Here is a 13434-nt window from a genome sequence, read left to right as displayed (position 1 = left end):
TCACCAATATGTCAATGCCGAAGAAATCGGTGTGTGTTCAATAAATTCAAACGTTCCTGTTACTAGTGAGCAAGTCCTTCGAGTGTTTATAGTGTAAAATACCTCCATTTAGATTATAGCATGTTATAATTTCGCAAAAGGCCTATTGTTGTGCAACGCTGGTTTTGACAAATGGCCTATACAGTCTGACCCCAAGTTTTGGGATGGTTGCAGATGCAGTCAACAAGACTTGTAATTCTTCCAGGAGAGGTTTGTCGAACTTTATTCAAGTGCATTATCCTAAAAGAGATCACGACCGCAAAAAAAGAACTTCCGAAATTTTATCGCACGTGGGCTTTTTTACTTTAATTTTTCATGCTGCTGTTGTTTTAGGTGAGACTTATACTTCATTTCATAAACATTTGTTTAAGCTATATCAAAAGTAAATATCCAAAGCAATGTAGCATTTTTGAGACCTGTATGTTTACTTGTGATTGTCTTTTAATTGAAAAGAACTTTGTAAACACGCCAACCGTAAATTAAATTAATGTTAAGCCCAGCAGCACTTCACAAAGGTCAACTACACTCACACTTGATAATCCTCTTTCCCCTATCTTCCAGTTTTCTCCATGTAAGGATACACAACCACTTACTCGCAGTGTTGGGGATCTGATCAAAGACTTTGTTGCGGTCGCAGATTCTAAGTCATTTGTTTAAGATAGCTGTTATGGAAAGTGGGGGACATGAATTCCTTCAATATGTCAAAACAGACCTTCTGGTTTCAAGCCTAAGCGCCATGAAAAATTTGTTTACTCATGGCAAACATACTTTGTTGACTTAGCAAAATGCTTTGAAGATGATATTCTTCAGATGCCTCTTAACCAAATACCATTTGGTTTGCTGGATTATAACATTCATTTCTTCGCAAAGGGAACAACTCAAATGCTTGGTATTGAGGAGCATTATGTATCGTGGCTGGCAACAATGTTTTCCCAATTTGGGCATCAGTGGCTATGTCTCCACAGAGGACCAGCATGGCAGTATGAAATTTAACCAGAGGTATTAGGTGAAGAGGTGTCAGTGGAAGAGGAGACTGTTGAAGAAGAGTCTGTTGAAGTTGAAGAGGAGTTAGTTGAAGTGAAGTTTCTTGAAGAGGAGTCTTTTGAAATGGAATCTGTGGAAGAGATTGACATTATTCAAAGTGCATTACAGGAGTCTTCAGTCTGCTTGACAGTGGACATCAAAGAAATAGCACATGCTTCCCACTTGTGGACCAGTGCCAGAACAAGCCAACAAATGGATATAGAAGTTGGATTATTGTCCTTCCAGCATATGGAAAGGATTCATGGTGTGCAACCTACTTGAAACTGTACAACAAGGAATCCTGGGATGTACAATCCTCTGAAGGTTGGTATTAAATTGGTTGTTGAACGCCAATGTAAGAGAGTTAAAGGTCAACACACATTTCTTATTCCAGGTGTATGGTTAATGTGCCCTTTGTATCCTAGGTAATCAAAACTGAGGTAACCTTATCAGTTGTTAATTTTTTTAACTGATTTTCCTCATCTTGCACTTGCTAGATGGAAATAGAACTATTTTTCCCATGGCCAACGTAAAGAAATACATTACTAACAGAACAACACAGTTTTCCTGATTTAAATATCTGTGGTACCAGTTCCTAAACAAATATTATTAATTCCAGACGTTTGGCACAATAATTGTAATCATGAGGTGCTAAGGAAAATAATTTCTATTTGGGTGTGTACGGGTGTAAGTTGTTTGGCTTTGAAATAACCTGATGTATACAATGTCATTTTTGTTTGAAGAGTAAAACTAATATTGCAAGCATTGGAGTACGTCAGATCCAGCAATACATCTCAACTTCTGGATTTTCTAAAACAGTTGATATTCAAGTAAGTTTTGTAATTTCCCTGCATCATTTTTGGTGGACAGTTGATAACTAATTTAAATGTAGCGATGATAAAGTTAGAAATAGATGGCCTAGAGGTAAAGAAGTTCAAATTTTGATTGCAATAACTTTAATTTCTTAAAAAGTAGTATTACTCAAGTAGTAGTACTCAAATGAATACTGGTTTATTAGGTACTCCAAACATTACTCACCGCCATCTAACTCGAGTTGTATTTTCTTTTTATTCTGCTTAAAGACTGTGTTTCTTGCTTATTCTTAACTTGGTTAATGTATAATTTAAGTGGATTCAATGAGTACTTGTAAGAAATCCAGTCTACTGGGTATAACCTTTAGGTTTCTGCAATTAAAATGAGGATGGTCACTAGACTGTTCACGCATCTATGTTTGCTATCAGTGTTTCTAAATGTTAGTCAATGTTTGATCCTACTAAATTTAGATGAAAGTGCTCAAACAAGCAAAAACTTCTAACCCACAAGGAAGATAGTGGATCAAGGCAGATGCCTTTGATGTCAGAAAGGGCTCAAGGGAGAGCATGCGTGGAACATGGTCTGGTGATGAAGATCTTGCAGATGGCTCTCTCAAGAATTTGTATACTGATTACAAGACCAGATGTGTATTTGTGAAGCTTGCTAAAAGAGAGAAATAGAGAAGTTGCTGGTTGATCTGGAGAGTGATTTTCAATTTCTTACTGCTGGTGTTGAGGTTGCTAGTGGTGTTTACACCAAGGCAATTCAAGTTGGAAAGTCATCAGACCAGAGATTGATGGAATTGCCTTGGAGTGTGGTGGAATTTGAAAAACTGGTGGAGAAATGCAGAAATTTGCAAGTGGAGCTGAGATCATTTGCAGACAGTATGAGAAATGCAAACACCAGAAATCAAAGAAGCGTACTGCTGCTAGCCATGTATTGGTGTTTATGATTGCGGATGAATTAAGAAACTAGAAACCATATGCAATTCCTGTGCGTTTCATGCCCTAAAAGTCTCTAACTGATTTAAAATTGAGAAAATTAGAGATGGATTTAGAGGACGCTATGAGAAGTGAAGGAATGACAGTTGTAGGTAGGTGAAGAGGTTTCATACATTGTAGTTATTTACTTTAGGTATTCAGATCCCACACAAAGACCCACAAAGTGGTTAAAACCCATTCATTACAGCATTTGCAGTCATTGCTTCTTTTATTGTGAAAATGTCTACATCTTTCCTTCGATTTTTTTTTCTACTTTTTAGGTTTTATTACTGATTGTGAATTCAATTCCCTTTGCACTGGGGGTAACGTGTGACCTATATCTCTCATAGAGCTCATTTGTGATTCCAGGAATGAAGCACGGAGTATGGGTGTGAGCAAAATATCTTTTTATCTGCAACTTAGTAGTCATGGTATGAAGTTCTTTTGATAATTTAATATGGTTAAATGTTTTAGTTTAAACAGTTGCTTTCCAAATTCCCCCCCCCCCCCAGACAAACAAGTATTAATAAAATACTTGCATGGTAATTATACCTATTTATTCTAATTTGGTTGCCAACAATGTGTAGCCCGCTTCTATTCAAACTCTAGTCCCTTTCCCACCTTTCCATTAAATACTGGTGTCAGTAGTAGCTGTTATATTGATTCAATAGGAATTACTCCTCTGCGTCAACACCCAGCAGTTCCAGTGGAAGATGTGAGGTGGCTGCATTCATTCATACTAGCCAGACTGAACCAATTCCATTTGAAGATGCCATACTGATACTTAGGAGGAAACTCTTTCCCTTCATGCATAATCCACATCCATGGGTTGAATGTAAATTACCTAATTCCACTGTCATGAAAAAAAAATTGCTCAGCAAGATGTGGTAATTTCATATTTTTCAATATCCAAAGATGAGATTGATTTCACTGTTGGCTTACTACTATTCTTGCTCACCCATGGAGCCAATCCCTGGAAGAACACATGCATGTAAGTCTCAGAGATAAAGCCAAATGCTTCCCTCTCCTTATTAATCTTTTTAATTTAAAAATTTCTCATGTATAGACAGACCAGAAACAACCAGTGATGTACTGAGATCAATAATGGCCATTTATTTTTACCGCAAAAAAGTGGAGGATCTCAAATGTCATGACACTGATCCTGCAAATTTCTCTGAATACCTCTATCAACCTGGGAAGGATGCCAATAGAGAGAAGATTCACCACCGTGACGATCACAATCATCTACTTAAACGCATAATATCCCACCTCCATGAGGTCTTAATTCCAGGACTGGATTTACGGTTCCTCAGAGATGCTCTTCATGACCCATCTACTGGCTTGACATATGAGGCACTTACTGGCAAAAACAAGCAGTCGGTGCCAGACTGTGAGCACCTGATTAATCCTGGAGTTATTTCATTTCTGGAACAGAAAGGCCATAAAAGTGGGGCCCGTGTCATTAAGAGAATTTACAACTGGCACAAAGCAGTTGATGGAAGGGGACTTCCAGAGAATCAACGGTCTCTAAACTGCAGAGAAATGAAGGAGTGGCTGTTAATAGATTGGATGCCCTGGTTCAAATTCCAGCCAGATTACATCAGCATTGACGTAAACAGGTAATTTCCCTTTGTTTTTTTATGGTACTGCTTTGTTTAAATGCATAGTGATATTATGGTGTCCAGGGTTAAACAGTAACAAAATCTTCTTCGGAGATAATTTCACTCATTCTTAATGCAGTGCAATGAAAATGGTTAGTAACATTTCTTACAAGCTCCCAAACAAAGCACTATATATGGAGGGCACTCACAGAGCCGCTACAATCTGCCTACAAATCATTCCACAGCTGCGAAACCGCCCTTCTCCGTGTTCAAAATGACATTTTGCTTGCTATCGATAATCGCCACCGTGTCATGCTCCTGTCACTAGATCTTTCCGCTGCATTTGACACTGTTGACCATGTAATACTGCTCAAAAGATTGAATTCTAAATTCTCAATACGTGGCACTGCACTTGACTGGTTCCGCTCCTACCTTATTAACTGCACACAAGTCGTCCAAATCGATGGGAGGAAATCGCAATCTCGTGAGCTCAAGTGTGGAGTACCTCAAGGCTCTGTTCTTGGGCCGATTCTCTACCTACTTTACACTGCTCTTCTTGCCGACATTTTACGTTTTCACGACATGCAATTTCATTTCTACGCCGATGATACTCAGTTGTACATTTCTTTTTCCGTTAACGATGATCTGGAATTAACCAGTAGCATTGCTAAAATCGAGAATTGCTTATCTGATCTAGATAAGTGGATGGCCTTAAATAAGCTGAAGCTAAACAAAGACAAAACTGAACTTCTCTACCTTTATTCAAAGCACAACCCTCAACAGTCTATACCTCCACTTCGTTTTGGTTCTGATATAATACAGCCGTCTTCATCTTCCAGAAATATCGGCGTCGTTTTTGATAGTACTATGTCAATGCTCCCTCATGTCAAATCTGTCTGTAAATCTGCCTTCTATCATCTTCGGAACATTTCCCGTATAAGGAAATTACTATCCATTAAGACCACTGAGACTCTAGTCCATGCCTTTGTAACCTCCAAGTTGGATCACTGTAACTCTCTTTTATACGGTGTCCCCAAATACGCTATCCAAAAGCTCCAATCAGTGCAGAATGCGGCGGCTCGACTTATTACCAGCTCTCGTAAATTCGACCGCATCACCCCTGTTTTGTTCGACCTACACTGGCTTCCAATTTCTGAGCGAATTAAATTCAAAATAATTCTGCTCACCCATAAAGCTCTTCACCAGCAGTCTCCTGTCTACATTCAAGACCTAATACGCCGTTATTCAACTTCAAGAACGCTCCGTTCGTCTTCAACATTGCGTCTGACTCCTGTCAACTTTAATCTCAAGTCCAATGGCTATAGAACTTTTGCTGTTTCGGCTCCTGAACTGTGGAATAAACTACCTGATGACATTCGTTCTTGCGACAATTTAAATATTTTTAAACGTAAACTTAAGACTCATCTTTTTAAAAATTACTTTAATGCATGATCTCTTTTATTATCCATGTCAAACGCCTATATGTTAGACATCAGTTAACTTTAGACTTACTTTTAATATTATTTTAACGTGTGATATTTTAATATTTTTGTAAAGCGCTTAGAATAGGACTGGATAAGCGCTATATAAGTAGTTTTATTTATTATTTTTTATTTACTTGTGGGTCTCAGTAAACTCCTTATTCATTGGAATGTAAGTTATTGGATTTTGAGTTGGAAGAAATAAATGTGTGACTTTACTTTTTCTTAACACAGAATTTCTGGGTTTTGAGACATACAAACTCCTTTTCTACCTCAGAATAAACATTTTCCAGATCTTTCCATTTTATCTTATTCTGATTGTCAAGAGATGATATATTTCCAATTTTATACAAGAACTCGACAGTCTTGCTAAGTAAATTGACGTGCAACAGCAGTTCATTTAGCAAGTTCTCACAGTTGTCTCCTCCACTTTCATGGTGAATGCCTCCATTTATTTCCTTGGATTCTCCAACACATATTTCAAAAATTTCTCTAGCCCATCAGCCATTCTGCTTGTTCGGATTGACAGAGCTTATTTCCTTCCCAGCAAACTGACAGCAAAATCAAGAAAGTCTACGGAATCAAAACTTATCGAAGTCGTTCTGATATCCCGCCAAACATAACGGCCACTGATGATGAACATGTGACACTCACGTGACCTTGGTCAACCTCGCCCCAGGAAGTATAAATATAATTTCGCAGTTTAAATCAAATACAAATAACAATTCGTAACTTTACATAAGTTTTAAAAAGTTTAAATTTAAATGACTGAAAAGGATTAAATCAAACCTAAGCAACTGAAAGAAATATTGCAACAAGATTAGAAGCACAGTTTAAATGTTAAAATTAAATGGGAAACTAGATTCAATAAAAAACTTAAACTAGTATTAAACAGTTTAAATAAGAATTTGTTTTAAATTTAAGTACATGTTGGATATGAAGTTTAAATTTAAAAGAAAATAAGTTTAAATCAAATATAAATATAAAAGGATTAAATATTGCTACATATGGGCAGGCATAGGGAGATTGAGACAAAGAGATTTCCTAGCGATTAGAAAACCAAACAATACATATTGTTATCAGCTCATCGTAAATATTGTATTCATGACATGCAGAAAAATAAGGTTTTAAGGTATTTTTTGATTCAGATATGAAGGAGCATTCTCATTCTCATTAGTATGTATCTATCTTTTACGCTTTTCCTTTTTATGCATATATTATAATTATTTCCGATATAGCAATGATCTTCCTATTAGTTCTTTTATTTAGATGTGTATATATTTTTAACATGTGTTTCATAATTACAGTGCTGATTAAAAGCTTTTACCAACTGTTCCCTCTGGGTTCAGGTGATTTGTTTAATCAGGGTAAATAAAGATTAATTTTATCATTTTTGCTCCCGTGTGTGTCAACTTGGGCTTTATTTTCTGTGGCCCATTCCTCCATACGAATGCATAAAATAGAATTTTAAAGCCTCAAAATATCTATTTGATATCTATTGAATTTTGGTGCCCAGCTTAAGTTTGCTGGAGGAAATGGATGCAAGAATGAGAGCCACCAAAGTGAACTGGGGAACAGTACAGGAAGATGTATAGACTGTGGCGTGTCACTAGTCACTGATGATTAAAATAAATTATAACTATTCTCCGGAACTTTATCACCGATTTAAATAAAAGTTGTCTCGAAAATCAATCTTGTGTCTGTCGCATATGGTTTACAAGTAAGCTTTAAGTTTTAGTGCTCTGGCTAATGCACTTTAAGATAAGAAATCAACTGATCATTGAAGGGTATGTCATGAGTTATTGGAAGGAGATGGCAGAGTCAAAGCTCTCACCGTTTTATTGAATAATCAAAACAAATCTTGTAGATGTAGCCATGGGCATAGAGTCCTCGATTTGATGAACCAAATGCTAAACAATTAATTATCTGATCACAAGAGGGCAATTTCCCACACTGCTGATTCCCATATTTGTGAGATAAAAAAGTTAAAGTTCAAAAAGCTACCTCGGCTTGGATGGAAAGCCAACAAAGATCAACATAGATTTGCCTCTAGGCTTATTGATCAGCTGAATTGAGAAAAATCTTTGTGCTGGGCTCATAACTTGGATAAGGTCAAAGAATTGCTTGAGAAAGGAGATAACTTATGTGCTGTTTTTGATGCTGTTTATTATGACGTTCAGCTCTCTCATTTTTTAGTATAACAGATGAGCCTCTACTATGGTTACAATCTTAAATGAACCTGTCTGATCTTATGTGGTATGTTTCTATTAATGGTGGTACCTCTGTGAAACATCCTCTTAGATGTGGAGTTTATCAAGTATCTGCTTTAGTACCCATTTAACATCTTTACCCATCACCGCTTTCAGACATTAAAAGGAAATTCAATTCAAGCTATCATTTCTATGCTGATGTCTCACACCTCTATTTGTTCATCCAGCCAACTATACCTGGTGATAGAGATCTACCTGTGTCTGACATGGAGAGCTGTGTCAATGAAAGTAATCACTGGATGCTGGTTAATTACCCTAGATCTAAATAGAGACAAGACTGAACTATTGACAATCTCCACCAAATATGTTTTAAGACCACTTCTTTGAGATATCTCAGTTGTGAAGAAACCATTCACTCCTCGCAGAAAACGAGGAATATTGGTGTACTATTTGATAGTCACTTTTGTTCCAATGAACATGTTGCTAATATTTGAAAATCTTTGTTTATCATCTCTGAAACATCAACTGCATCATGAAGCTCCTAACGCTGTCCATCACTGAACTACAAGTTCATGCATTTAAGTCTCCAAAGTTGGCTCACTGTAATGCTCTACTTTATGGCCTACCTCACAGCACATCCAAACTGCTGCTACTTGACTCATCACCCTTACAAGAAAGAATGATCATATTGTACCCATCGACTTCCAGTGAATCTTTGCATAATTTTATAATTTGATTCATAACCCATAAGGCACTCAACAACTTGGCACCATTGAACATATGGGATATGCTTACACCCTACACCCCATTGGGTTAATTACATTAATCAGTTAGAAATCTTTTTATTCTGTCACACAACTTAAAAACGTATGGTGCTATATGCTTCTCTGTGGCAGCCTTAACAATGTAGAATGCTTTGCCATATGACATTAAAAATAGTTTGGCGCTGCCCATTTTTAGAAAAAGACTTAAAAAGAAACCTTTTGATATTACCTTTAGACTGATTCTTATTCTGAGTTTTTAAGATTTTCACTGGTGTTGTAAAACGCCTTTGAACATTAGGATATTAATGTCATATAAAACCTTTTAGTATCATTAGTATTATTATGGCAGCAGAATAACCTTGATTACCTTACATCACCAGTCTTTCCTTTAGTCATTTACCAGTCACTAATTGTTAATTTTGCAAAAACATGCAGAGAATTGCTATTTTTGACGGGTTAGAGTTGTTTTCATAAAGTTTTATCGGATATATTTGTTGAGAAGACAAGATTTAAAGCCCACCAGCAAACATGTCTCATCACGAGCATTAGAACGTAAGTTTACTATATAAGCAATTTAAAACTAGAGGACGCCACTGCAACCAAGATTTATTGTCCATAACAGATAATAAGGCCCCAATCACGCAATTTTGAAATTAAAGCCTTTTTGTTTTTTTCAGGGACTGCCAAAAAGTATCATGAGCACTTACGGAGGACTGCCCTTGGAAAAATAACGGACGAAATAAAATTGAAAAATAAGAAAAATCTTCGAAAAGAAAGAGTAAGTATGCAGTTAATATGCATTAAAATAACTTAAATGATACATTTTGAATGATGCAATGAAAGTTAGTTAAAAAGTACGAAAGAGCAAATTTTTCTTTATCTCAGAAATATGAGAGAAGAAAAGCTCATGTCAAGGATGAGACTGAGTCCCGTGCCTTCGCAAAGTTAAGTAAAGAGCACATGTCTAGTGACGATGATGACACAGATATCGATGAAGGCAAAGGAGGATGGGTGTCTAGGCCCCCAAAATACAGGAGCAAAACTCTTGAAGCTTTCCTAAACAAGTAAGAAGCATACTAAAGGTTTAGTCCTTTACTGGTATTTCTAATAGCAAGAAAGATGGAAATGTTTCTATCCTTAAAAATTGTCCAGTATTGCCAGACTGTTCCTTGTTATTGGCAATGATGGACTGTAAATGTCAGGTAGGCTTTAAAGTCAGTTTATTTGTTAGTCACCCATTAGCGCTTTTTTGCCCGTTTTTGTTTAAGGGTTGGATTTACTTCACGGTTTCAGTCAAGTCAACGGCATCTTCTAATTATAATATTGTTATTGTCTTAGGCTTGACAAGCGCAGCGAAAAGACAGAAAACGCAACAAACAAAAGGTGGAAACGAACAAAGGCTCGTAAAGGGGAGCCTGTAGAAAGAAAGCCACCCACAGGTTCTCCTAAATGGGCGCTGTCCGATGAATGAAGGGAAATCATGCAAAGGAGAGAGCAGGAACAAACCGAAATGTAAGAATACTTCTTAGCCTTTACACTCCTTATTGGATGCTGTCGCTTTTACTTTTAGTTTACCAACTATGAAAGTGAAGCACAGAAGAATGCATAAACTATGTAAACCGATGTATATATTGCATGCTATGAAAAATATCGGAATATGCTTGTTTCCTTTATACAAGGTTGTTACATTGTTTAACTAACATTTTTTTTGGTTCAACAGAGAACTTGAGGATGAAGAGACCACTGACGAAAGCAGAGCGGAAGAAAGAGAAGGAGAAGAAAGTGATAATGACAGCTCCTCAGGAAGCGATTGTGATTTTGAGAACGAATAGTTTGTTTTTCTGTGTGGGTGTGTGTGTTAAAGGAATGGTGTGATTGTACATAAATCACAACTTTTAATCATTGGATTATACCTTTTCGTAAATTAGATTTTCAGCTTTCATTCTTCGCACTATTATTAACAATACTACTTTTGAGAAACACAAATGTTAGGTTTTTTAGTTTTTTTTAATGTATATGTACTACGAAAAAAACAACACCTGACTGAGGAATACTGAAATAAATTAACAGCTATTTGTAAGTGAAGCATGAGATGATTCACGATTTTATGATTCCACCTAGATCACACCTAAGCAATGCAAAAATCTTTAACGCTGAACGTACCCCGTAAGAATACTCGACAATGGTGAATTTTCCCATTAAGATTGCTCAAAAAAGGCTCGTTAAAGCCCCACAATATGCACCTTCTACTATCAGTACCCTTCCTGCTTCATGCAGTATACATCATATATACGGACTTGTGTAATAATGAATAAGAAATCCTGCAACGACTGTATACATGCCTTCCACACAAAATCAGTATACCTTATAATTCCTTCAGTATACAACATGTATACTGAAACGAGTACTGTTGTATAAGAAATCCTGCTACAAGTGTATAAGATCCTGCTATTTTCTTGGCATAGCCTGACGTATACTGATCCTTAAACAGTACCTTATACATCATGACACCTTCTTATAGATTCCGTACACGACTTTGTGTACTGACTGTATAAGACCTACATAAGGGACCGTATTCGGATTATTTCACGCAGTGAAAGTTCATATGACACGTGTCCTGCATATTGCTAGGATCAGCAATGTTAATCGCGTAATGTTTGTAGATCGAAATAAGAGAGGGAGAGAGGACACCTAATTATTTTGCTAGAAACTCCTCTATTCTGGAAGGTGGTTTTGACTCTGACATTAAAGGATTTGAAAAATAAAAAGGACAAAGCTACTTTAGGAGCCAGATAATGACAAAATTGGTCTGAGAAACATCATTGAGGATAATAAAGAGGAGGTGGATAATGGCGATGTAAGAGCACCAGAGAGGCCAAACAACTATTGTCTTAGTGGTTTGTAGTGGACAGAAGCACCTCACGATGCAGAAGCACTTCCTGAGTTCAAATGTCACCACAGGATTACTTTCTTTTCAGTTTGGCTCTGACATTCTCAAACTTATGATTGAATCCCAATGCTTTGAATATTGGTACCCAGCTCAATTTTGTTGCAAGAAATGGATGCAAGAATGAAGGGCACCAAAGTGAACAGGGTGTCCAACAGGAAGATGTAAAGACTACACTGTGTCCTTAGTCAATGATTGTCTCTATAAATAAGACGCACTAGAACTTTTAGTACTTGCTTGAAGAGATATTGAATTTTGAACAAATTTTAATTTGACCATTATTATACAATATTTTTGTCACCGTTTGGCCATCAGTTTAACTGACTTCTAAATGAAAGTCAAAGAATTGCTTGAGAATGGAGATAACTCTTGTGTCAGAAAAGGCATGAACTCTTTAGTTCTCCTTTGATCCCTTATGTGGTCACATGTATATTGTGATCCAATGTAAGGATATGAAAAGAGGGTAATTTAAAGTAGCTACATCACTGCAACGAAGCACGCTTAAACGCAAGATCAGAACGACAAACTGAAAGAGCCCTTATCCCAATATCAAAATGAAGTTTGACCAAACCAGTAAGCTGTATAGTGAAATGGGTGTGGATTTTGACAATATTGTACCTGTGGGACTGATATCAACCACAGCAAACACCCATATTCCAGCTAGGGAACCTTTGCAAATCAGAACTTACCATGAACAAACTTTGAAGGTCAGATCTTATTTTCAACGTGAATTTCTTTTTGTTAGCATGATAATCATGACTTAAAACTAACATCCTCAGCCATTTATAAGCATATCCACATCAACACCAACTCCTCATTTCCTAACTAAAACCATTACAAAATTAACTATGATGAGGTTTAGGAAACTATCAGAGAAGAAAACTAGCAGTAATCAGAAAACAAGATCTAGCTGAGTTTATCTCAACAAATGACCGCAAAATTTATCATTGGACATATTTATACATTATAGGATTTTATATGAAATAATTTTTTTACATGTTTATTCAATTTATTCTAATTATTATTTTACCTCTGTATTAGTTCTTAGACAGGTGTCCATGCTTAGTAGTACCTGCAACGTTTATTAAAACAGAGATGAAGTTACTATTATGACATTTATTATTATTGAAATTAAGGGTTTCAAACGTTTTTTTGTATGGACAATTATGTTGCCTCTATATGATAGGTCACCTGGTGCCTCCCCCAAACCGTCTTAGGAGAGGAATCTTTGCTGAATCAACCATCCTATCTTCCCTCAATCAACCCAGGACAAATACTGAACAGTTCTGTCAGAGAGAACCACGTATACAAGGAAAACCATGGTAAACTTAAGAGGCTCTGCTAACAGTGTGAAAGTGCTTGGTAAAGAAACCACCTTTTGGTAGTGTTTGATGCGACTGGAAGGGAACTACTGCAAGAGAGAGAGACAGATGTCAGGTTTGTCACGTGAAAACAGCCCTTAACCATTCTCCCTGCGTTGGTAGTATCGCCACTGCAAGATTTTAACAGAACATGAAGAGGTCATATCCTCAATATCATTAATTCATGGTGGACAAGTCCACAGAGGAATTGTTCC

The 13434-nt window shown here is 36.7% G+C and overlaps 1 pseudogene; it reads left to right on the top strand.

The window, feature by feature from the left end:
- Nucleotides 1-8: 8 nt before the first annotated feature.
- Nucleotides 9-4775, top strand: LOC113674129 (uncharacterized; annotated as a pseudogene).
- Nucleotides 4776-13434: the final 8659 nt, after the last annotated feature.

Source organism: Pocillopora damicornis, chromosome 9 (assembly GCF_964200805.1).
Source record: "Pocillopora damicornis chromosome 9, jaPocDami1.2, whole genome shotgun sequence".
NCBI lineage: Eukaryota > Metazoa > Cnidaria > Anthozoa > Scleractinia > Pocilloporidae > Pocillopora > Pocillopora damicornis.
Note: the sequence above shows the minus strand (reverse complement) of the source record. Positions and strands in the feature narration are given on the sequence as shown.